Genomic DNA, 27,421 nt, shown 5'->3' on the forward strand with positions numbered 1-27,421 from the left:
CTTTTTCTCAGCAGCTGTGCATTTGTGATTCTCGTTTCCGTGATACCACTTTATTACTTGGAGCCATTACTTCCCATCCAACATTGTCAATGGGGTCCTGAGGTTATTCCAGCATCTTAAGAATAGCCACTGTCTACCCACTTTTAGAGCTTTTAAAATAAACCCAGTGAATGCTAAGAAAGTGGGTGAATTACGGTTATTAATATGGAATGTGAGGTTTCCTGTGCAGTGGCACCACCACTTCCAAGTCACATCGCCGGTACTTCTCAGAATACATAATGATGTAATAAATAAGGTGTACATGGAACAAAAGCTTTGAATACTGGAACCAGCTAACATTTAGAATTTTATTAGGACAGCTGTCTCAGGTGTTCTTCATACAGTTATTATCCTCTCATTAAAGCTGGCCATTCTTGTCTTTAAAGCACTTTGGAGACACTCATTGATACATGCCTAGAAAAGAAGAGAGAGAGATACTCCTTTTTACCTTAAAAAGTTCCAATGAAACTTTAGATCTAAATAATAATAATACCCATTACTCAAGTGGGTAGATTTTTGCAGTCTTTAATTTCATCCTTTAATCATCTTGAGAGATCTAAGCTTTTTTCATCATGAGGTTCAGGGTGAGTGCTGGGCAATTCTCCTTATAAGGAGGGAGGGAGGAAGACCTTGTACCCTCTGCAATGCAATAGTGCTCCGTGGTGGCTTCCTCCATTAGCTCTCAGTAGCACCCATCATCTCCTGACCTCCTCATCAAGGAGGGAGGAGGGAGTATGAAATTAGAGAAGGGTCCCACAGCAACTGCGGCCAGCCAGAGAATGCACAGCTCGTGTTTAAAAGTGAGTAGTAGTCATTCTGTTCCTGTGAAGACTTGCCAAGTGATAAAGTAGGCTCAGTGATGCCATAACCACCCATTTCTCAGGAAAGGCTGGAAATCATATACCCATATGTGTATTCAAAAAAGGAGGAAGCAAGAGGGTCAGTACCAATCTCTTACCAAGAAAGGAAACACATGCCCTGGAAGCCCCTAACAGACTACTGTTGATGGCTCAATAACTAGTATAGGTCATATGATCACCTAGCTGCAAAGGAGGCTGGGAGAGTGCTTGCTTGGGTACTGAAATCTCTGTTATAGAAGCAGGACAGGCAGAATGGAGTTCTGAGTGGCTGTTGGGCCAGTGACTAGAAACTGCTGGCCATCAGATAGAATTATACCTAAATATCAGCTCTATATTAAAAAAAACAAAATAAAACATGAACAAAACAAAACACATCAGAAAGCAGGTATGGCTCCAAGAACTCAAGTTTATAACATCCACAGAAAACAAACCTATGCCCATCCTGGGTACCCCTCTCTTCCTGTCACTTCAATAATATTATAGGCCTCCTGATACAGTGGTTCTAAGCCTTTCACTACAAGCGACATCTTCCCCACCCCTGCCCATGGAATCCATCTGTTGAACCGTCTGTCTACAAACTCCTTTATTAGTTAATAATGAGTTTTCTCATTTCTAAAAATTCAACAAAGACTTGCAGAACTGCCAACTAGAGCCTCTGATCAACACAGGACAACCAGCAGGAGAGTTGGTATAATTCTAGACAATTTTTTTAAATGGCATTTTAATTAATCTGGACAGCTTTATCTTGTGTAAATAGACACATTCCACTAGGCTAGGGCTTGCAAACTTTTTCTGTAAAGGGCCAGATAGTAAATATTTTGGCTTTGTTGGGCAGCTGGTCCCTGTCACTACTGTTCAACTCTGCCATTGCAGTGCAAGAACAGCCTTAGACAATTTATAAACAAATGACATGGCTGTGTTCCAACAAAACTTTATTTACAAAAACAGGCAGTAGACTGGATGTGTCCATCAGGCCATATATAAATTATTCACTCCTGAAGGAGACCTTTAAATGTATTGAAACACCCTTATGTATACTTTCATGAAACTTTTAGAACTCCTGATTGGGAATACTGATTTGAATAATAAACCTTACCTGTCTACCTGAACCACTCTCACTTTTCTAAACTCCTATACCTTGGATCTCGACAACCTTCTTAGAACTGATTCCCCACTTATCCTACATCTGCTATAAAGCTCAGCCACGGCTTTGGGTGTGACTCTTTCTCTGGAAGGCTTTAGTAGATCACTAGATGGTGGCGTTGAATCCCTTAGCTCTTTAGGCACAAAGTTTGGGAGACAGATAAGACAGGTAGGAAGCCTAGCTGTGCTGCTCTCCATTAGTGTAGCTATAGGTGATTTACTTGACTTCTCTGAGAAATCTGAAGCATGCACAGGTGGACTCTACCCAAATCAAAGTTATCATCTCAATGGTATGGTCAAGGGTTAGCACAGATAGATCCACTAGGGACTAAGATCAGATGTTGTACTTTGCTGTGTCTCTTATTCTAGTCATTTATTGCTGTATAACAAGGCATCACAAACTTAACAGCTTAAAGCAACAATAGTCATTTATTTTGTTCAGGAGTCTGCACTTTGGCAAAGCTCATCTCTGTTTTGTTTTGTTAAAATGTCCAGCTAGGACATTTTAAAGGCTGAGGATAAGTCAACAGCTGGAATCAGGAACCATTTAAGATTTGTTCACTTATATTTCTGGTGGTTGGTGCTGGCTCTTGGCCATAATACCCATACGTAACATCTCTATGTTGGCTACTTGGGCTTCCTCACAGCATGGTGGCTTAGTGCCAAGAGTGAGCATCTGCATTATATTTTTATGATGCAGCCTTAGAAGTCTAATCTACCCCACTTCTACCATATTTTATATTGGCTGAGGTAGTCAAAATTCTACTAAGATTTAAAGAGGTGGAACATAGACTCTACCATTTTATGACAGGTGTGTAGTCATCGTTTTGTAAAATGATCACGAGAGATGTGATATATGGTGACAGTTATGTTGGGAAAATTAAATCTTCCATAGAGAGTATAATTTGGGCCATTTTCAGCCATCTCCATAAGGCCCTTTAGGTGAGGTTGTATAAGGATACCTTATGTGATTAGAGACTGCCTGACCAAAAGTCAAGGTTTTAGTGCCCAGGTGATCCAGACAAAGTGAAGAGTCTTCATGTGTGCTGTTCCCTCTTTCTATAACCCTTTTCCTTCCCCCTTCACTGGAAAATTCCTATTTATATTTTAGATTCAGCTTTGAAATTATTCCTTTTTTCCTAAGGGGTTCTCCCATAGAACCCCTTAATTCTCCTACCTTATACCTCATCACACTATTGTAACTACCTGATTGCATTTCTGGTTCCCTGGTCACATTTGCCTAGCACACAGCAGATGCTCAATAATGTGTTTATTGAATGAATGAGTGAACAGTGTTAATGAGGCTTCTATACATTTGTGTATGCAAAAATGGTCCATTGTGCATCAAGGTAATTGACTGATTCTTCATAAACAATTTTGAAAACTTTTTAAAATAGCAATCATTGCATTAGGTACTAGGAATATATGATAACATTGCCATTAAGAAGCTCATGTTCCAGTTGGGTACACATGTGGTTCTCATAAAAATGTACATTTATTGAATTTTTAGCACATATCAAGTACTATTTGTTCTAAGTCCTTTTTTTTTGTTCTATGTGTTTTTACTGTATTGCTAATTTATCCTCACAACAAACCTTTGAGGTCAGTCCTGAAATTGTCCCCATTTTATAGATGAGGAAATAGTGTCAGGCAGTAGTGGTGAAATTAAGATTCAACCAAGGAATAGTCAATGGATTTCTCTTCAGCATAAACGGTGAAACACAGTGCTCTAGGTAAAAATTGCAGAGATGGTATAGAGAACAGAGGGAGCATGAAAGAGGTGATGTGTAGTTCTACCTAAGGATGGGGTCAGGAGAAATTCACTGGAAGAGGTGGATGAAGAGTTAGGGGCTGGCCACCTGGGCTGAGATGGCTATCATGGAATTTTCTGGAAAAGAAGGGAACACCACCAGGGAGTTTGTCATGGCAGCAAAGAAGCCTCATGGAGAAGAATGAGAAGCCTGGGCAGGTTGTTTAGTTCTGTCTCAAAGTCAGAGGGAAATCAGGAGCCTGTGGCACCAGGGAAGCTGACCAGAGCCAAGAAAGCCGATCCCAGTGAGAAAGGCAGGGTGCTACTCAGGTTGGTTGGGTAGGAGGGTCAGTTCCGCAGGCTCACCGAGATCATGGTTTGCTCAGACCCCAGCTGTAGGTATGGAAGTCGATTGTGAAGAAAGCCAAAGAGGAAAATGAAGAAGGATGTTTTTAACCCTTTTATCTTTCCAGAGAACAAAGGACCGTTAGTAGCCCCTGCAGCAATGAGGCAGCTGCCTCCTGAGTGAGAAGTGAAAACACAGCGGCAGTTTTAAAATGTTGCTGCTATCGAGCTCATCCCCTCCTCGGGACAGGGCACATCAGAATTCTTAGTCCTCTGCTCAGTTCTAAAATTATATGCCTGTTCTGCATAATTTTGCATCTTTTGTGAATCAGCAATTATTCATTTGTTTTCCTTCTTTTTAGGTTTTCAATATTTGTAATTACAAACACTATACATAGTCTTTGAACATATAACAATAAAGAAGTATAAAAATAAAAAATAAAATTTCCACTCTTTGTCCTCCCAAACTACCATTAAACTGGTAGAACCTAGCAATGATTGGGTGTGTGTCCTTCTAGATGTTTGTCTGGCTATAATATGAAGAGATACAGGAATAAAGAAATAGAGTTTTTTTTGTTCAAAACTAATCATAAGTACTTTTCTGCCAGTTTTTCCATTCAGTAATATATAGCACAATTTCCTCGTAAATGTGAGTAGGTGTGTGTGTTTATAATCTTACTAAGGCTTTTAAAAACATATTGATTTAATACTTCCATTGTGTATATATATGTGTGTGTATTATATAAAGTTTGCCATTTTAACCATATGGAAGTGTACAATTCAGTGGCACTAAATCAATTTACAGTGTTGTGCTACCATTGTCACCTTCCATCACTAAAACATTTTTTCATCTTCCAGATCAGAAACTCTATAATGCTTAAACACTCATCCCCGCTCCCTATGGCTTTTTGATGATTGTGTATTGTTCCTTAACATGCTTTCTCTCTAATTATTTTCTATCCTGAACTGATAGACACCCCAATTTGCCTCTTGTTTTTCACTTTTACGAATAGTGCTGCAGTGGCATCTCCTCACAGAGATTCTCCTCCTTGAATAAAGACTGGATCCTAGAAATGTATTGCTGGATTGAAGATCTTCACAGGTCTGAAATGTGAACAGATACCACCAAACTGCCTTTCCAAATGTCATGCTAATTCCTATTACCCCCGAGAGCATCAGAGAGTATCCTTTGCCTTCATGCTCTCACCAGCTCTGGATAATATCAACTTCATTCAATATTGGCCAATTTTTTGCACAATGTGGACTATTTAACTGTTGTTTCTATTTTCATCTCTCTTAAGACTTTATCTAGAGAATTAGGTTCTTCCTGTATAAACAGGGTTGCCCATGATAAGATTTTTTTAGGCTCTCTAAAAACTCCTTACACATCAGGAGTTCATAGATTTAAGTGAGTTTCTATGTCATTTTAAATCTTAAAATAATGGAAGATTGATAAAGTGCTTACACTTTTTATCATATCTGTTATTTAATGGGAAATATTGGCGATGGAGATGGACCCTGTGCTTCTGAGATTAATGGAAATCCCTTCTCCTCTTCTCCCTGCATTTCTGCTCTTCCAGGCTGAGCAAGCCTCCATTTCTCTGACACTGCAATGGGAAGAGAGTTTCGCTGTATCTGTCTGGGTTGACTGTTACCACTATGCATAGCAGAGTGTTCAGTGTTTACAGTCTACTTTCTCTAAGACATTTTGGAGTTATCATTTTATAATGACTTCCATTATCCATTTTTGGAACCGTTAATTGTATTTCTCTAAATTGTTGGATCACTTTCAAGGTATGTTTATGCTATAGCTGGTTCCTAAATATAAGATACAGATAGAAAAGTGCAGAGGTCGCACATCTTCAGCTTGGGGAATTTTCACAAGCAGAACCCAAGCATGTAACAGCACCCAGATTGAGAGGCAGAGCATGACGGGCCCCTGGAGGCCCCAGCACCCTTCCAGGTCGCTGCTCCAAGACAACAACCACAGCCCCGGCTGCTAGTAGCATGAATTTGTTTGCTGCTTTTGTACTTTATGTCAATGGCATCGTACAGCATAGACTCTGACACCCCATTTCCTGAAATACTATAATGGATTGATAGCTAACATTCAACAAGCACCCACTATGTGTCAAGTACTTGGCGAAGCATTTTATTTGAAGTTTATTAAATGCAGGTATGCTCAATAGGGATTTATTTTAAATTTCACTTTGAAGTAACACCATAACTTGCATAGGGATGGGAAGAGTATACCCTCCCCCCCCCCAAAAAAAAATATGTCCAAGTTCTAAACCCTTGCACCTGTAAATGTGAGCTTATTTGTAAATAGGGCCTTTGCTGATATAAATAAGTTCTCTAACTTATTAAAGATGCAGGATGAGTGGTGTCCTTTCAAGAAAAGGAGTGAACGCAGAAACACACCTGGAGAAGGTCATGTGATGACAAGGCTGAGATTGGAGTGATGCATCCAAGGAACAGCTGGAAAGGAAGCAACAAAGGATCCTTCCTCAGAGACTCCAAAAGGGACCAGACCCATCAACACCTTGGTTTTGGACTTTTGCCTTCCAGAATTTGTGAGGGAATAAATTTCTGTAGTTTTAAGCTACCAAGTTTGTGGTAATTTGTTATGGCAGTCCTTGGAAGCTAATGCAGTTTGTCAGAGCTGTATATTTCCTTTTCATATGTCCAATTTATATATTTCCTTTTTAAAAAAATAAATAATATATTAAATTAAGAACCTTTTCAGAGCCGTAATTGCAAAGCAAAAGCAGAGGTTTGTAATGATCCTTTAATAAAGACATTAAAATGTTCTTAGAATGCGGAGTAGTTATGCCTCAAAATATATCATTTTAAATTGAGTGTTTAAAATTAATGCTGTGAAGCTTTGCAGATGCCTAAGTAAATCAATGTCCACATTCACCCTAGGTGAGAGGGGCCACGGAGATTTAAACACCCGCCTCTGTCCATTTCCCTTTCAGGAAATGATGACCTGTTGGAGAGGATATAAATCTCTCCCTTTCCAAATTAGATTAAACATTCTGAAGTTTACAACTTGCCTTTGCCTTCAAGCTGTAATATTAGACTTGTGGCTTTATCATTTCCCCACAGGGGTGGCTTTTGCTGGTACAGACCGAACAGAAATTTTCTGTTTCCCTTACTGTGGAGGCTGAATGCTCTCCTGAAGTTGTTCCTAGGGACCATCCAATGTGATGCAAAATCCGCAGGGAAAGGGAAATAATCTCAAAGACAGGCCCGTGATAGGTAATTGCACATGTGACTTTGCTTAAGAGATCTGCTTTCAGCCTAACTTGTGCTTAGGTTGCCTTCTCACCTTTGCTAAATGATGCTAAATCTCACCTCATTTAGCTTCCTGCATTGCACAGAATTTTCTCATCATGTAATTGAAGGCAACTGGAAAATAATTTTAATTTGTCTTTCAAACCACACCTTACTTTTAAACAAAGTAAAAAGTGATTATAGATGCTAGCAAATATGGAGGAATCTACTTTTCCAAATAAATTATATATATTTTTTCATGTTCTGGTTAAATGAGAATTCACAAAAAACTTTGCAATATGCCTCTGTCATTCAAAATCTGATGCTTTGGAGATAAATGGAAGTTTGGAAGTTCTATAAGCAATGGAGAACAAAGAAGGAGACCTCAGCTCTTTCTCTGGTGTTGAGAATAACAGGACCTTGTAAACTCCATGGGGCAGAGAGCATGGTAGACTTGTCCACCAGCCATCTGACATGGAGCCTGGCAACGGAAGACATTTGTTTGTTAAGAAGTGGATCACAGTCCACCACCTCATAAATCTGTGCTAAGAGGGAAAGAGAGAAGAAAAAAATCACTTTACTGAGAAGAATACACTGCTTTGCAGAAGGACAGGTATCTGGATATACTAATTCAATCAATTAGTTCACAGCTATTCATATAAACCCGCTTTGGATTCAAGACCTATGCTGTGTTTGGATAAATTAGAAGTTTTCCCAACACTGGCTGGGTAAAGATGAAATTACGAAGGTCCCACATGGAAAACTATTCAGGAAACTGGTTCTAGGGCCAGTGGTTCTTGGGTTTAAGTGTTTATCAGAATCACCTGTATATATCAGAGTGTGTATCAGAATCACCTGAATATCAGGGTGTATCAGAATCACATGTATATATCAGAGTGTGTATCAGAATCACCTGTATATATCAGAGTGTATCAGAATCACCTGTATATATCAGAGTGTATCAGAATCACCTGTATATATCAGAGTGTGTATCAGAATCACCTGTAGGTTCATTAAAGCTCTAGGCCCAACCATAGTTTCAACCTCTTGGAACCTGCTAGTAAACTCAATTTCCATGGTTGGGGCCTTCAGATATTGTGTAAACCTTGCTTTATACACACCTTCTGGTTTCCTCAGTCTGCAGGTCAGGCTTAGGTGCATTTGTGCAAGGGTTGAGGCAGGGCAGCCTTTGTCCAGCTCCCTGTCCTTCGGGTGTCAAGTTCTGTGGACCTCGTTGATTCCTCTGAAGGCCACCTCTGAAATCCAGGATGACAGCGTGCCCAGACCACAGAAGGCCCTCCTTTATCAGGGCCTCTGGGATCCTGGTCTTGGGTCACAACCTCAGCACAGCAGCAGGGCTACCAAAATGGTGCCACCAGATGGTGTTCAGACCCTAGGAGCCACTAAACAGATGGCAACTGTAGAGCTCTTCACTCTGTTGTGTTAAGAAAAATAAAAACAACAATTTAGCATTAAAACTAAACCCATAGGCGGGCCGCGGTGGCTCAGCGGGCAGGAGTGCTTGCCTGCCGTGCCGGAGGACCCCGGTTCGATTCCCGGCCCCAGCCCATGTAAAAAACAAACAAACAAACAAAATATAATAAAACAAGAAAATGTTTAAAAATGTTTCCCTTCCTTCCTTCCATCCTTCCTTCCTTCTCTGTCTTTCCTTCCCTTCCTCCCTCATAAAAAAAAAAAAAAAAAAAAAAAAAAAAAAAAACTAAACCCATAAATGCTTTCTCCCTACTGACAGAGTGGGCACCCTTATTGTTGCATTGTTTTCTATACTGTTTTTTTCCTGGAGCAGGTATAGGTCAAACCATGACTTACACTCTATGCTAGCCTTGAATGTGGACATCTATTTTCTTAAGCATTCACAATCCTATTTCCAAAGCTGTTTCCTTATTTCAAGTTCTTAAGGTTTTATTTTCATTGGAGGTAGAATGAGAAGTTTATAATTGGGCTATTTATTCACTCATAAAATAGCTGGATTGTCAATTCTTTAAGATCAGGGTCAGCATCTATTTCTTCTGACTATTCACAGCCCTAAAAGGGTGCCTAACACAGAGGAAGTACAAAAAATTTGTGAATGAATGGATGAATACCTGTTTTGTCTTTGGAAGCCAGTGATCTGGTAGGTTATCTGTGGATTCCTTATGTGTTATTGCTGAACACATAGGGTCTTGGCTTTTGCTGTAAACCATATGCAGAGAATCTTGGATCAAGTCTTAGTAAAATCTGTCCATCCCCTTCTAAAGCTATTTTGTAGCAAAGGCAATATTTAGATTTTGTTTGGGGCGTTTATGTTATTTATTCATTGATGAAGTCTACCAGGTTCTTTTTAAAAGTTAAAAATTAGCTTATTAAAGTACAATTGCACAAAATGAAAGATTAAAAAATGCAACAAATATAATACAGAAGAATAATAATGAAATTAGTTATTAAAATGCAGCAGCAAATTTGCTTTGACTTTCCAGGTAGTCATGAAAAAAAGATGGAAATGTGTTGGGTTAAATAATTCCCGTTTGATAAAAGAAAGAAGCATGCCAATTTGTGAGAAAACGTTTTCCCTCTTGGCATTTATTACTGGTAGGAATGAATCTGAAGAGCCTTTACTGAAAAGGGCATTGAGTTATACAGGGAATATCTTTCTCAACAGCTATTTTGCCAGAGGTGTAAAAACATTCCCTGCCTGGTTACTTTGTATATCTTACCTCAGTAAAGACATGAAAAGGAATCGTGATAAGGTGAATGCATTCGTACAGAGAGCTTAGCTTCCTGATGATATGACTTGATTCAGCAATAGAACTCAGTGAACTGAGAGGATTAAATGATCAATGTTTCCTTTAGATTAGCCTTCTCAAATATCAATGGTCTCCACCAGCCTTAGTGGAGATAATGAGGTAATTTCAATATTGCTCTTTCTCCAGAGTGTCTGAAGTTGAGGCAGTCGGTGGTGTTAGAAAGACAACTCGGCTTCAACATTACCTGACCTGACACCAGCAGTGTCCTTCTGTGAGGACACCACTGCCCAAAGTCTGAGACCCTGACCCAGGGGAGACACATGGGATGACATGAGTCTGTGTGTGTGTTAATTGGGGTCCTCAAGAAGAGGCAAGGATGTGAGTGCCCAGGGAATGCTAGAAAGGGAAGTGAGGAGGAGGTGTGATGTTAAACTACAGGGAGTAACTAATGTTTAACCCCATGAGGGAACTGTGGGAATAGTACAGGTATGCCTCGGAACGATCTCACCTTAGGGACCAGGGAGTTGGGGGATTGATAGGCTAATTCTTCCCAGCTGGGGTATTTACATCACGTCCCTTGGTTGACGGTTTTCTTAGGAAAGGAGAGTTAGTTCTAGGGCACTTGCAGATGCCCTATTCAGGGCAGAGCAATCTTCCCTGGTTCTGAGAAGAGACCTCAGGCACAGAGCAGAGCTGCAGACATGGGAAATCAGAAGTGGCATGGAACTCGGTAAAGTAGGATGGGGTTCAGGGATTTGGAGGGACATTGATAGCTTCACCTCTGGTGCCTAAAATGGGGCAGGTGGCCCCAGGATTAAGTAACTTCACAGGTGGGAATGCTTCCCTTCCCTACAGGCAGGATTGCAGTAACTAAGCTCCATCAACTCTCTTCACCTCAAATAGAGTCCCTGGGGAGTTTTCCTGTATTTTTTACACTTCTCCGCACTTGCACTTGCTAATCGCCCTCCTTACAGAGAAGAAAGAAGCCTCAAGGCTATTACCTTTTGGAAGCACTATTTTCTGGTTAAGGATTTGCTAAGATTGTTTTGTTTCCACCGGGATTTATTGTTAAGGCTTCCTTCTATTTTTGTAAAGCAATATTGTTTTTCCATCTGCAGTAGGGATATGGTTTCCTTTTTTTAATGCAATTTTATTGAGATATATTCATGCACCAAGCAAGGCATCCAAAATATACAATCAGCAGCTCACAGTATCATCACATAGTGGTATGTTCATCACCACAATCACTTTTCTAACATTTTCATTACTCCAGGAAGAAAAAAAAAATGAGAAAATCCAAAGCACCCATCATTGATCCCTAACATTGGTATGGTGCATTCATTACTGTCTATGAAAGAATAGTAAGATATTACTGTTAATTATAGTCCTCAGTTTGCATTAGGTATCATTTCCTTTTAAAATAAGTGTATTAAAATAAAAGAAAATTCAAGGTGTAGGAAACAAAATTAATGACATTACAGAAACATGTAATGTTGAGCTGGTGTAAGTTTAGCAACCTGCTCCCTGGGGAAGAGAAGGAAAAGAGAAAAAAAGCCCTGATTTGTAGGATTTGACCATTTCTGTTGGGTAAATCCTCCCACCAGGGGCTAACATCAAGGTCCCCAGCCAGCATCACTGGGTTTGGGTTTGGGGAAAGTTGGGTATGATTGTCTTTCACGTGCCAGGATGAGCTGGCTTCAGCACACCTCTGGGCACCACCCAATGCTAGCCAGCTCCACAAAGGTGGCATGCCATTCACAGAACACTTCTGCGGGGAAACTGAGGGAGCTGACCTTGTGTTCCCTTCCAACTATTCCAACGGTGTGACAGTGAGGTGAGCCACAGGGCTGCTGGCTGACAGAACAGCAGCCCTTACACAGAGCTGAAGTGGCATCAGGTGAGATCCCCAAGGACATACTTGCAAGCCTGAGATTGACTGTCCCCACCTAAATAGATGTGGAAATTGAATGTGACCAATGGGTCTCCTCCATTGATGAGGGATTTCTGTCCAACTCCAGATAGATTGTTTTTAAGAAACTTCCTTCCCACTGGTTCCCAGTAGCTGCAGTGGTTTGCCCCTGGTCCTCAAATCTCATCAGATCTGATGGCTTTAACCCATGTCTCAAATGCTATTTGTTATGGGTATTGCTGATATTTATGGCTTGTGTGCATATATTTCATTCCAATATGTATGTAGGTATGTACATACAGATATACACATACATACATTTATATACATACATATGTACACATACATACATTTGCACATACACACCACATACACACACACATTTAGTCAGATGCCAAGCCTAAAATTGGGAGAAGAGGACTGTGCTGCTTTGAAAGTATTATGTACCCCAGAAAAGCCAGATTTTAATCCTGATCCAATCTGTGAAGGTGGCTGTTTCTTTTAATCCTAATTCAATACTGTAGGCTGCAAAGTTTTCATTAGATTATCTCCACAGAGATGTGACACACCCAATTGTGAGTCTGACCGTTTGACGGCATGGAGATGTGACTCCATCCATTTCAGGTGGGTCTTAATTAGTTTACTGGAGTCCTTTAAAAGGGGGAGGATTTTGGAGAGAGTCAGAAGTGACAGAAGCCTCAGAGCCCACAGAAGCTTCAGAGCAGAGCTGGCACAGATGTGGACACATGGAGAACAGAGATATGGATGTTTGGAGATGCTTGGAGCCCAGCACACGTCACCATGTGATGTTAAGAAAGCCAGAACCTGGAGAGAGCCAAGGGAAGCCTAGAGATGACAGCCAGCCCCGGAGAAGTGAGGAACTCTCACAGGAACAAGGGATCAGCAGAGGCCAGCCAGGTGACTTCCCAACTGACAGAGGGTTCCTGACCCAATGGCCTTTCTTGAGTGAAGGTAACCTCCTGTTGGTGCCTTAATTTGGACACTTTCACTTCCTTAGAACTGTAAACTTATAACTTGCCAAATTTCCCTTTAAAAGTGTTTATATATTTATGTATATAAATATATAAAAAATATAAATATAAATAAATATATATATATGTTATATCACATTCCAGCAGCTAGCAAACTAACATAAGTACTATAGTATAAATCCTGGCTCAGGCACTTAAATATGTTGCCTTGAGCAAATTACTCCCTTGCTGAGTCTCAGTTTTTGCATCTGTAAAATGGAAATGGTAAAATCAATAACCACATGCAGTAATTATGAGACTAGAATGAACCAATGAACATTAGAGCAATTGCTCTATAGTGAAGCTGGGTACAAAACTTAATCATTATGATTCTAGTTGATATTATTGTTATATTATCTACTCTGTAGATTCCTTTGGGCTTCGCAATCAGTTCAGTATTCTGTTCCATAGTTTCTTTTGTAATTCCAGATCTCAATTCAGGTATGGTTGGCAAAGCAGAGAGAGCTGGATTCTTCTTGCTTGCCCTACCTTAGCTGCTCCTGCTTCAAACATCTCCCAAGGTGTTTCTAGGAAACTAATCAGGATCTACGTTTATTTCCTAATTTTATTTTGCTCGCACCTAACATGGCCACTTGATTAGCAATCAGCACTGTGTTAGCAGTCACAAGCAGGCCCCCATTCCTGCTAATCAGGGATGTAGGAACCATTTGAGGGCGTTTAAAGGGAACCCTTTTTTTGAGCTCTTGTCCCGTGACTCCTAATTGTTATATTTCTCAAACTCAACCCAGCTGCAAGCTTTATTAGGGAAACATTTATTCAGATAACAAGCCTCAGTATGAAAGTGGGGTAATTATTTTGCAAATGTACTTTAATCATTGTAAGCTATAGTGCAACTCAAACAGAAAAGGTGCACATTTGGGTTGGAGTGTTGCTTTGTAGATGGACAATACAACAAGCGTGTGACTGAGAGTTTCTGGCAAATGATAGAAAAATGGACAAATGAAAAAGATAGTGATGAGTAAGAGGTGGGGGGGAGAAGAAAAGGTATCAGGAAGCTCTGAAAGCTGATCGGGGTGATTGAAATGCCCGAATTCTATTCATTTATTTATTCATTCATTTCGTTTTCTCTCACATATTTTTGAACATCTTTTATATACCTTGCTCTCAGAGTTTAACGTTTTAATGGAGAGCAAAGCAATGAACAGATATAACCAGATATCAGCTGACATCTTCCATTCTATAAAATCTAGATACCATTTTTTCAAACCTCCCTCCTATGCTCTGTGAACATTCAGCAAAATATGAAATTCCTGGAATTTCATGGGTTGGGGTTCTCACACACCAATAATTACTTCTAGTTCCAAAATCTTGCTTCTGGATACTTAATTGCTTTGCTTTATCATTTTCCTCACTTTATTTCACAGTCTACTTGAAGAAAATAGCCCCTTTCTTCACCTCCTCAAAAAATCTACCTGAAGCATTGTGTGTGTAGAATATGAACATTCTTGAAGGCTGTATTTCAGAGAGTGTATCAATTCCCAGTGGAATATGAGACCTGTTTTTCTTAAATGTCCTTCAGGTATCAAGCACCTTTTCGTGGGCTGCCTCTGTCTCACCATCTCACAATTTTCTTTTCCCATGCTCTCTTCTTCTCTGAATTTTCTACTCATTAAGTTGGCTCCAATACATGGTGTGATTCTATTCTCCCCTGTTCCTGCTCTTTCATTGGGCCTGAGCAAGCACAGCTATCTAGATCGAACAAGTTGTTCCCCAGAATTAAACAGCTTTTTTCCTCCATTTAAAAGAAACTTCTTTAGCATGTAATGATAATTTAAGGAGGTCTTTGTATATTCTGATTCTGAGTCTTTGTCACATGTATGTATGGAAGTCTCATTTTTTCAGAGTCTATAGTTTGTCTTTTACTCTCTTATCCGTGCATTTCTTTTCCTTTGAAATCATCTTTATTTTGATTGGAAAGATAACATTTTACTTAGTTACTTCACATTTTATTTGCTCCCATTTGACATCTCAAAGCTTGCTATGTGAAACATTGCCTTCACTATGTTTCAAATTCGAATTCAAGAACATTATAAACTACAAACCATAAACTAAGATAGTGGTTTTTACAGTATGCAGAATATTGCATTAAAACATTTTGTCAGTGTATTTTGATAAACAGATATTCTTAATTTTAATGAAGTCCAATTTATCTTTTATTTTCTTTTATGGTTATTGCTTTTTATACCCTGCTTAAGAAATGTTTGCATTCTCCAAGGTCATAACTTTACCTACTATTTCTTCTAAAAGCCTAATTTCTTCAGTCTTTTCATTAACTTCTACAATCCACCTGTTCTAGTTTGCTAGCTGCCAGAATGCAATATACCAGAAACGGAATGGCTTTTAAAAAAGGGGAATTTAATAAATTGCTAGTTTACAGTTCTAAGGCCAAGAAAATGTCCCAATAAAAACAAGTCTATAGAAATGTCCTGTCAAAGGCATCCAGGGAAAGATATCTTGGTTCCTGGAATGCCAATGAAGTTCAGGGTTTCTCTCTCAAGTGAGAAGGCACATGGCAAACACAGTCACGGTTTCTCTTTTTGCTGGAAGGGCACATGGTGAACACAGAATCATCTGCTAGCTTTCTCTCCTGGCTTCCTGTTTCATGAAGTGCCCCAGAGGCATTTCCCTTCTTCATCTCCAAAGCCTGGCTAATAGACTCTTTGCTTTGAGATACTGCAGCATTCTCTGCTCTGTCTGAATCTCCTTCATTCTCCAAAATGTTTCCTCTTTTATATGACTTCAGAAACTAATCAAGACCCACCCAAATGGTTGGAGACATGCCTCTATTTAATCCAGTTTAACAACCACTCTTGATTAAATCACATCTCCAAGGAGGTGATCTAATTAGTTTCAAACATACAATACTGAACAGGGATTAGAAGAAATGGCTGCCTTTATAAAACAGGATTAAGATTAGAACATGGCTTTTCTAGAGTACATACATCCTTTCGAGCCAGCACACCTCCTCAAATAAATTTGTGTGTATGGTGTGAGGTAGGGGGTCAAGATCCTTTTTTTTTTTTTTCAAATTGATTCAGCACCATTTATTGAGAATACCATCCTTTCCCCCTCCCCTACTGAATATCAGTGACCTCTTTGGTGTAAATTCAATCACCACAAATGTATAGACTCTACCCTGGACTGTTACTGGACTCTATTCTTTGATCTTTGCATTTATTCTTGTGCCAGGATAAGAAGGGCAATTAAATCATTTTCATTTTATATAGGCAGCTTGAAATGCCCTATGATAAGTGCTCTGATAAGGTTATAATATAAACCCAGAGGCCCTAATCCAAAGGAGGAAGGGTCAAGATGACTTGTCCAATGGATGTGCCATTTTAGTTGATAGAAATCTGAGGTACTATGTAGGTTTGTGGGGATGGACTACTCAGCAGTCTTCTCACCTTGTGATGGTCCCACTTCTTTGATGTAAAGCATGTTGTGTGTGCATTGGCCTGGCACAGGTGATGCCACTAAGACAAGGGATGATACCTAAGTAAAGGTAAAATAGCTTCACTGTAAAAATGTGGAAATTGAAGTTCAAAGATAAGCTATGATTTGCCCAAGGTCACTAGGCTGTTGAGTTATAGTGCACAGACTGGGGCTCTGGTTTCCTAATACTTTAATCTATCTTTTTCCCAATCAATCTGCATTGCCTCTGGTTGGAAATTCCATGACTAACTACTAGGCAAGTACAGCATGGTTCCAAAAATGGCCTAGGATCAGGAATCAAGAGACCAAATGCTCATTTTCTTCTCTGCCATATGCTATAGCCCCATATTAGCCATGACCTGATATCCCTGGTGGACAAGATATGCAACATTTTGGGAACCCACTTTCTGTGCTGGGAATAAGAATACTCCCATATCACTGGGTTGTTCTGAGAATTAAATGATATAACCTCAACCAGTAATTATTCCACATCTGGGAGAGGATGTATTCAGAGGCTAAGGAGATACTCATGAAAGAAATTCTGTTGACAAATGTGACCTTGGGGTGGAAGGGCTCAAACAATGGAAGGAGGAATGCTCATATCAGGATATTTGCAAGAATGTGACCTAGCTCTCCTGAGAGAGTAGCTGGAAATTCAAGCACAGAGTATTAACCTCTAGGTTTTACAAGACCACAAGATGGCTATGGCTACCCTGGAAGTTGTTGCTTCTGGATGGGTTGTTAATGTTTCATGGCCAAGTCATTTTCTGGATAAACACAGAGAGGTAGAAAAAGGAAGGTAAAGGAAAACAGCATTTGTTGAGCATCTTCCAAAGTCTCATTCAATTATTTGAAGTGGTTTTATGAAGCCTAATTTTACAAATTGAAAAATTGAGGTTGCAGAAAATGAATTTGTCTGTGGTTACTGAGTTGGAATCTGGTGACACCTGGATTTGCACTCAGTTCTGTTTAACTCCAAAATCCCATGCTGTTTCCAGTAGTCTGCATTTCCTCCATTGAAAAGCTGAAGCATTCGTGTGGCTAAATTAGAAAGAGCTAATTGATTCTCATTTTAATATAATAACTCTATTTTAACACTATCAATATGTGTCCAAAAAAATCTTATGGTGCATGACTAATTGCGCTTTTGAATTATATACATTTAATTACATATTTGATTTGATAGTTTAGCGTTTAGAATTATTGTCATTTCCTGCTAATGATCTTCTGTTCTTGCATTCTAATTGTCTTTGTTGCAGACTCCTTTCTTATGCATAGAAAGAAATATAGTTACGATTTTTTGTTGCCCTATTTATGTCATATCTATTGGTTTAGTGGCATGAGTCATATACCTGGTATAGACGCGATCAGTTCTCATAATGTATCCTTTGAATGACAGACGTCCTAAAGTATTGTTTTGGGGAAGTAATTGAAATGCCCATGAAAGGTTTTTTTTTTTTTTTTTTTGATGCAAAAACTAAAGTATCTGATAGTGAATTTTCATGTAAAGTAAATGGTAAAATAATTCATAATAAATGTGTAATTATTAATGCTAAGAACCCAAAAGACCTTTCTAAGTGAAATGAGCAGCCCCTTCCTTCTATCTGAGACTCTGACTGATGGCCAGGGAATTATCAGGCAATGTTTGCATCTCTGGGTAAAGCCATCAGCCTCTATCACTTTGATCACATATTTATTGAGCACATCTTCTGTCCAAGACACTTTGGGGAACAAAGGAATATAAGTCTTCCCTTGCCCATAAGGGCATATTAATTGAGATAAAATTTAGACTGCAATCAATTTCACAGATGTCTCTAAATTCATATCTGGATGCTTGATGGAAACGGACAAAATATGCTAATGGTGAGCCAAGTTTTCTTTATCAAGCCTTTCGGCCTCCCACATCATTGAGGTGATTTCATAATTACTTGCAGCCTCTGCATTTATCAGCTTCAGCTGATTCCAGAGTCTACTGAGAGAGGGGCCAGGCCTCCGTGACTGGAGGTGCAATATGGTCCTTCTCTGCCTCTTATTCAGGTCTTGGTTCTACTTCTGAAACAGCACTTAAATAGCTCATTATCAACTCAGACCCCTCGAGATTAAGTATTTAATTTCTCTTGATCTCCAGCCTTAAGAAATAACCCAATTCATTATTTAGCCATTATTTAATTCATTACTGTCATTAGAGAACAGAAGAATTGTCTTACCAAGGTTGCAAATGCATGATAGAACTCACCTCTTTTTGTCCAGCACAATGAACGGCTGTGGAAGGGGCCTAACTTGAAATACCAGTTATGAAATTTGGTTTTATTGCTTCTGCAGATCTGGGCCTCTGCTGGATAACTAGCAGGCCTGCCTTAACCTGATGGAGAGAGGATTGTAACCTAATGTGTTCACCAATACTTTGTGTCCTCAGTGAGCCTTGACACACTACTTCATTGGATTATCTCCTAACAGAACGGAGCAGTTGGACAGAAAGTTGTAATAAGAGTTAATGTTCAAGAAGCAGCTTTCTTTAAGTGTGGCCAAGCAGAGTGATAAAGGGGGAAAATTTTCCTCCCCAGGAAACATTTGGCAATGTCTAGAGACATTTTTGATCATCACACGGTGGGGGGGGGGGTGCTACTATCATCTGGAATAGAGACCAGGAGGCCTGCTGGCACCCCACCAGGCCCACTACAGCTTCCTGCCCTGCAAGACTGAATTACCCAGTCCTAAATGCCAACAGTGCTGAGGTTCAGAAACCTGTCCTAGAGCCTGGGAAACTGCCCATTACTTTCCCCTTCTGCTAATAATATACATATTTTGCCATAGGGCTCTGAGGATTTTTTATTATTGATTTGTGAGATACAGGTGAGCGGATTTAAAGCCATCTATCTCTAGCTATTTATCCAATCAATGGATCAAATCAAACAATCTGTTTATATCGTCTATTTATCCATCAATTGATCTATATATAACATCTGGTTAATAATCAATTGATCGATCTGTAATATCTATCATTTCTCTGATCTAGCCACTCAGTGATTCATTTCAGAAAATATAATTGTCATGGTCAGGTTCATGTGTCAACTTGTCCAAGTGGTGATACCTGTTTGTCTGGTTGGGCAAGTGCTGGCCTGTCTGTTGCGATGAGGACGTTTCATAGAATTAAATCATGATCACATCAGCTGCATCCCCAGCTGATCCATTTGTAATCAGCCAAGGGGAGTGTCTTCTGCAATGAGTGATGCTTAATCTAATCACTGGAAGCCTTTTAAGGAGGATTCAGAACAGACAGACTCTCTTCCAGCTTTGGCCAGCAAGCCTCTCCTATGGAGTTCATCCAGACCCTCCATCGGAATTGTCGGCATCACAGCCTGCCCTGTGGATTTGGGGCTCTGCATTCCCACTGTTACATGAGACACTTTTATAAATTTTATATTTGTGAGTGTTTCCTGTGATCCTGTTTCTCTAGAGAATCCTAACTAATACAATAATATAAAGCAGTTTCTACAACCCACACTCAACAAAGTAATCAAAAATAAATTTAATAACATAAATTTTAAGAATAAGCAGGGAAATGCAAATTACAATGGGTAATAATGGGTAATATTGACTATGGGGAAGATATGACACTGATAATCTGACAATTATGACTGATAAAATTGCTTTAAGTTTCTTTGAGCTTCATGGTAGCCAAAATAAAAATGGGAACAGTCATTATGTTTTGTTTTTATGATCCATAAGGAATTTAAGCAAAACTTTTATTAACACAAAGACATTTCTCACCTGGGATTTGATGTACATCAAGGGTGAACATTTTTTTCTGTGAAGGGCTTGATAGCAAATATTTTCAGCTTTGTGACTCATATAGTCTTTGGTATACGATTCAACTGTCTTGTTTGTAGCCCCAAAGTGGTCACAGACGATGTGTGCACAAAGGGAATGACTGTGTTACAATAAAACTTCATTTACAGAAACATCTTGAAGTCCAGATTGAGTCCACAAGCCATAGTTACCTGGCCCATGTTATATAGAACCTCAGCAACACCCATAGTTCAAATGAAAGGCGGCTTTTAAGAGGATGTTTCCTAGACCCCTGATGAAAGCTGAGAGCATAGCCCTAAAAGAAATGAGGCAAAGCTTTCTGCACTGTTCAGTCATTTCTATAGAGATGAAAGAATAACAATAACAAATGCTTCTTTAGGTCATTTACCATGATATATATCAAGGGTTTAGCATTGTTTTGTCTGTTTTGCTTTGGGCCAGGCTCCTCTTTGTTTACTGTGGAGACACCCCAGTGTACCCCAACTTAGCATTGTTCCTTCCATCTTGCTGAATGCTGAAATGTTATTGAGATGAGGCATTGTGATAGGTCAAACATAGTATTACTCCCCAAAATATTTCATAAGATTCTTGCAGACAGAGGGCATTGTGGTCATGATAAAATAACTGTTTCCAAATTCCTCCTCCGAGTTCTTTCCCAGATATAGTTCCAGCTCTTTTAGTGGCTCAGCTTACCTGTCGCCTCTTTGCAACTGCTCATGGCCCCACAAAGAAGGATGTGTAGTACCTTCTGTTGACTTTCACTAGCACTTTGAATTTCCATTTGTTCTAGTTTGCTAGCTGCCAGAATGCAATATACCAGAAATGGAATGGCTTTTAAAAGGGGGAATTTAATGTTGTAAATTTACAGTTCTAAGGCTCTGAAAATGTCCAAATCAAAACAAGTCTATATAAATGTCCAATCTAAGGCATCCAGGGAATGATACCTTGGTTTAAGAGGGGAAATAACATTCAGGGTTTCTCTCACTTAGAAGGGCACATGGCAAAGTCTGCTAGATTTCTCTTCCTGCTTCTTGTTTCATGAAGCTCCCCTAGGGGCAGCATGGTCTCCACCTCTCATCATTTTCTGCTGTCTCAGAATCTCCAAAGGTCGCTGGCTGGTGGACTTTGGTTATCTTGGCCTTGTGGCTCTCCTTGGCTCTGCTGCAGCTTTCCTGTCATTCTTTGCTTTTATAGGATTCCCGTAAACTAATCAAGACCAAGGTAGAATGGATGAAGACACGTCGTCATCTAATCAAGTTTAATACCCACAATTGATTGACTCACATCTCTGCGGAGATAACCTAATCAAATTTCCAACCTATAGTACTGAAAAGGGATTAGAAGAAACCGTGGCTCCCACTAAATTGATTAAGATTAAAACATGGTTTTTCTAGGGTACATGAATCCTTTCAAACCAGCACACCATCTTACTAATACTTTTTCTTATACCTTTTAACAGTTTCTTTACCCTTTTCTTCCCCCCAAATGAAATGGGCTGTTTGAGGGAAGAGTTTCTCTTTCTCATCTTGTACCCGCCCCCCATGTGTGAATTGCAAATTAGCACATAGGAGATGCCTAATAACTATTTACTGTGTAAATGAATGCATAAATGGATGGATGGATGGATGGATAGGTGGATACAAGACAGGAAGGAAAGACATCAACATTTTCTCAAAATTTAAGTTCCTACATAATTTCCAATACTAACTGTAAACTATTTTACTGAAAGTAAGATGCTCTAACTAAAATTGCCCCATTTTCTCATATAAAGTTAAGCTTAATCTTGTTCAGTAATAGAGCAAAATCTGAAATCAAAATATTTGATTTATTGTTCAATAACATAAAATGCATATATATGCCTAGAATTTTATAGAAAGTCAAAATGATTTATACATACAATTGGTAGAGTGAAGCTGAAACCATTTTAAGCAGAATCTGCATTCAGGCTATACATATTTATTACAGAGGAAGCTACAACAGATAATTCAGTTTTGCTCGTAATATTAGGCCAAAGTCTTATAGGTTAATCATATTAAAATATGTTAAATGTTATAGGAATGTATAAAGCTGTCTCCCTTATTTCTTACTGACAATAAACAAACTGTGTATATTAACTTTATATTTAAGCCATAGGAGCTATCACTCTTCAACCTGAGTTAGTCTTTATTCCTACTACCTGTTTGGATGCCAAATGCTTTCATTTGTATTTGGTATTTCTCCAGCTCTCTCTTCCTTCTGTCATCTACACTAACTCTACCCATCTGCATACTTCTACCTCCCAGTTCCAAAAGAGCTGATTAAAAATAGTTGCAGAAAAGTCCTTTAAGGGATAGGAGAAAAAATATGGACTTATTAAACTTTACCACCTGGTAAACCCCTGATAATGTCTCAAACATTACGTACTTCCAAGTCAATAGGCAATGCTGTTAACCTTGAGGCTTACTCTTGTAGGCTATTTATGTATTAGAGAAAGCAAGCCTATACCTGTAGTTATGCCTAACAGGTACTTCCAGAGGACCTCTTTTGTTGCTCAGATGTGGCCTCTCTCTCCCTAAGCCCAACTTTGCAAGGAAAATCATTTCCCTCCCCCTTTTGTGGGATATGACATGCAGGGGTGAAAGTCTCCCTGGCAATGTGGGGTATGACTCCCAGGGATGAGTCTGGCCCTGGCACTGTGTGATCAGCAATGCCTTCCCGACCAAAAGAGGGGAAAGAATTGTAACAAAGGAGGTATCAGTAGCTAAGAGAGTTCAAATAGAGTCGAGAGGGTACTCTGGAGGCTACTTTTACATAAGCATCAGCTAGATGTTGCTACTAATCATGGTTTGCTAAACTCTAACCAAAATCAATCCTGCCAACCCTTTTATCTGAGATTCTACAAAGGTTCCATGCACTGTGATTACTTTCTAGAAATCTACAAATTCCAGATGGGTCTGTAGGCTAGATAGGTTCTGAAATCCAGAGGCTCCAGCCTCTCCAGAACATCAACTAGTTCCATCCCCCTATCCAATATTACTGACAGCCCTTTTGAACATGAAAAAGTTTGACTGGGCATAGCCAAAACACCCCTAAAGATTGGGAGAAATATCAAAGGAAAAGGTAGAGTTAAAACAGAGGAAATGGAATTTAATAAATGAGTCTGATTGCTGAATCATTATATTGATATTTCTTTTAGTCTCCAGTGTCTTGGAGCAACTAGAAACAAAAACCTAAACTTGTGGAGTTGTAACTCATACTCTATAATCTGTTCTACAACTAATTGTTGTGGTGTGCTTTTGAATTTCTTGCTTTTTTGTATATGTCATTTCTCACAATAAAAAAAACATGCAAAAAGAAAAAGTAGAGTAATTGCAGAGTGGATATTTTTGGCTACTCCTGGGAAAATGGAAATATTGGTTTTTGAAGTTCAGAGATTACCCATGATGATGTCATGACTAAAGAAATTAGTTCATGCTGTCTTAGGTTTTCCATCTATGACATGTAATTCTGCCACATGCACCTTAACTGATGAGAACGATGGAAACTAAGTAAATATTTAGAAAGACACATTATGAAAAAGGCCTCTCTTTATTCACAGAGGAAACATCAAAAACCATAGCTAGATAGTCTAATTTATGTTTTACACAAATATTAAACTTTCATGCTAGGGGGAGATCTTAATATAGCAAAAGTTACTTTGGCACTACTTCCTCAGACTTAGAGCTCATCTTCCATATATCAAGAATCAATTATTCAAATGGAATTTTGTTATGAACTGCTGAAAATAGTATTTAATAGTATTTACACTGACAAAGCATGGAATTCACATTGTAGTAATGGATTCATGATGGAGCTAGTTGGAAGTGTGTGACATTTTAAGTGCTTCATGGCTCTGAATTCATTTAGCATTTATTGCAATAGAAATGACCATATTGAATTCAATTGGCATTCATATGGACTTCACATGTATTTATGGAGATGTAACATGGTAATTTAACATTTACTGTGCTAAGTATTATCTAATGGACATTGAAAGACATTGTCATGCAATGCATAATGAAACCAGCACCTCAAAAGTTAAACTTTCGTCAAACCAAAAAAAATGAAAAATCATTCTGAATCCCCAAGCACATTAGTAGATTATTTGGATAAGTCAAAATTATGTATTTACTCCCCCAAATCTGCTTTCCAAATTCTGAAGCCAAAAGGTTGACTCTAGAACCAAGACAATAAAGCAGATGTTCAATTTAGACTTGTTTATATTCTAAAATTGTCAGCAAATACATTAATCTTGGTCTAAAAATATTAATGAAGACTTTTTTTGGAACAATAGCTGTAAATTTAACACGTGTTACGTCTTTCATAGATGATTTCTCTCTCCCCTCACCCCTGCTTCTTAGAGCTCAGTGTACTCCATTCAACATGGTTCCAAAAATTAAGTAACTGTTTCATTCTTGGAGAAGACCTACTTTTAGAATAAACGAATTACTATTTGGGAACAATCCAAAGATCAAAGGAATGAAGACCTTTGTTAAAAAGTAAAGAAAGAGTTCTTCACCAGTCACGATGCTTATTTTTCTCTTTTTTCCCCCCTTTTAGGATAGAATTAAGGACACAGTATAAGACAAGTTTGCTATTAGTCACTTTCAAAGATGTTGCTTAAGAGGCTGTGTCCTTCACTCTCAGTTTCTTTAATTTTCTCAGTTACCTACTTTACTCCACTTAGAAGTGGAACCTTTATTGAAAACTTACCAACAGACACCAGTTAACTAAGCCTCCTGATTCAATTAAACCGGTGTTCAACTGTGATTGTAGAACATTGCTTATTTTAACATAGATTTACTGAAAACACTTTAATGAGGACTAGAAAGAGAGACCAAAAATGTGTTACTTATTTTGATGATTTATTTCCCACCAGGACTTTTTAAGCATTTAGTTAATGGCACTTTCAAAATAACTGTAAGGGATTCGATTATTTCAGACATGTTTGAACTCTATGTTGTGAGTGGATTGATAAACTTGTATCACATTACCCCAAGTAAACTACTCCCATGCCCGAAGGTGAGATTTTGAGAGAAAGAGTCTATTGCCAATGTTTAACAGGGTTAATATTTCAGGGCACACATTTATTTTTACAATTAATTGTCTTTTCTATAGTAAGACTGAGATGAAAACCAAGTTATCTGCCCATAACCACTTCTTTGTTTTCTGCCATATTCTCTAGATGGGTTCCTAGGCTACGTAAGTCTTAAAACCCAGAGGACCAGCCTCTCCAGAATGTCAGCTAGTTCCACCTCCCTGTCCCATATTGTTAACAGCTGTTTAAATAAAGCTTTCTTTACAGAAATTGTTTTTAGTATCTTTGACATGCCTGAAAAAACTCATTCTGTAGTTACTTCTCTTTGCCCTACGTGGCATATTTGTGTTATTGGTTAATTATCTCTTGGTAGAAAGAAATCAAGAAACTCACTCTGACTAGTAATTAGCAGAAAAAAAAATAAAGAAGAAAAAATGCAATTTTTGGTTGGATCTGGCTTGTGTATGGAAACTAAGGAGGGGCTGACTCAGAAAGAGACCAAAACCAAGACATCTTTGGGGTGCTCAGGTGCAGGAATTTGGGAACCCTCTAGAACTCTTCTACTGACACACTTCAGCTGAATGCTACCCATTTCCACGTTTCAGTGTCCTGAATTCCAAATCCCTGAGGGGAATTTTTTGATTGACCTGACTTGGTTCAGGTATTTTCCCCAGAATCAATTACTTGCGGTCAGGTGTTTAGGATACAGGACAGAATGGCTTTGTTTTAGGATCTGTGTGTATAAAAATTTTGTGCCAAAGAGGAGGGAATCATTGTAAAACTATGAAATGGGTTGTATTCATTGGTAAGAGTTATGTAGGGAAGGTGGAAAGGTCTTTTCCACCCCTCCCAAACTCAGGATATTGTTCACCATTTGGGTGTCAGGTTCTCCAACAAAATGTACCACATTCAGGTTTTCAGACCAGCTTACTGCACAAGCTATGTCCTTGGCAGCCAGTTCATTATGGAAAAACGCTCACCCAAGAGACTCTGATCTCCATCACCTGCAGGGCTCTCACATTCTTCCCTGGACAGTGGCAGGCCCGGCTCAAGTAGGAGGGAACCCAGAGCACTCCAGAGTGCAGCTCCATTCATCACTGACCCATGCATACTCTGGTGTCCTTGACTGTGCTCCAAATGAGGAATTTGGTAAATATTCAAGGACATAAAGGTGAGAAAGACTTTCACAGTATGAAACAGTTATCATACACCCTTGGGACCCAGGAGGTTCAGCCCGTCTTCCTAAGTGTTCCGTTGCTTTCCCAGGAGCCACAGAGGTGCCACAAAGAGATGAGGCCAATAAACCACTGCATCTGTTTGTTTGTCATTTTCTTTAGTGTGAGTTTTACAAGACTCTCTCCCAGCAGGGTCACAATCTCAGCACATGTCACTTGGCTGTATGTTTCACTGGGACATTGTGATGTGCTGGGGCTGAATTAAATTTACAATTATAGCATATTTTCTTGAAACGAGTTTTGACAATGATAAACGCACAGACAGTTTTCCACACTCAGACAACCTGATTCCATGCCCATCAAGCTGCTCAGGTTTCACTTTGAAGAACTGGTCTCTTATAAACAAAACTGGATGCTAACTGTGGAGTTCACAGACCTGGCTTCAAATGCTACTTCTGCCAAGTATGGATCCCGTGAGCTTAGGTGGCTTTCTTAATCCTGCTAACCTCAGTTTTCTCATTTGTAAAAGGATGATTTTATATTACCTACCTCATAATACAGTTCTGCCAAATGAGCACTTGGAAAGTAATTAACACAGTCCCTGGCAAATAGTAAGCTCTCGACAAGTATTGGCTAGTGTTCATAGAAATGAGTTATCTTCTGAATTGCAATGATGGCTCTAATGTGGGTTCAGATCCCAGAAATATGGAGAAAAGAAGCTTCTGGTTATTCATAAAGCAGTGAATACACAGGGTTTTTGTAGAGACTCTTGAATATGAAAAGAGCAGCTAATGCCCTTTTAAGTGTTTATTACATGCTAGGCAGTGTGC

At 39.1% G+C, this 27,421-nt stretch overlaps 1 protein-coding gene and 1 long non-coding RNA gene across 8 annotated transcripts in view; one reads left to right on the plus strand and one right to left on the minus strand.

Moving 5' to 3' along the window:
- CDH13 (cadherin 13) overlaps nucleotides 1-27,421 on the plus strand; it is a 1,150,740-nt gene that overhangs the window by 300,480 nt on the left and 822,839 nt on the right. The gene's annotated exons all lie outside the window — the stretch shown is intronic.
- Nucleotides 354-18,907, minus strand: LOC143659830 (uncharacterized). Of its 2 annotated transcripts, XR_013163780.1 has the most exons (4): nucleotides 18,787-18,907; nucleotides 8,535-8,848; nucleotides 6,559-6,615; nucleotides 354-453 (listed from the first exon to the last, which is right to left on the minus strand). It is a non-coding gene; the product is annotated as an uncharacterized LOC143659830 (long non-coding RNA). The 2 variants fall into 2 exon arrangements; XR_013163779.1 differs by lacking the exon at nucleotides 6,559-6,615.

This window comes from Tamandua tetradactyla, chromosome 16 (genome assembly GCF_023851605.1).
Source record: "Tamandua tetradactyla isolate mTamTet1 chromosome 16, mTamTet1.pri, whole genome shotgun sequence".
Lineage (NCBI taxonomy): Eukaryota > Metazoa > Chordata > Mammalia > Pilosa > Myrmecophagidae > Tamandua > Tamandua tetradactyla.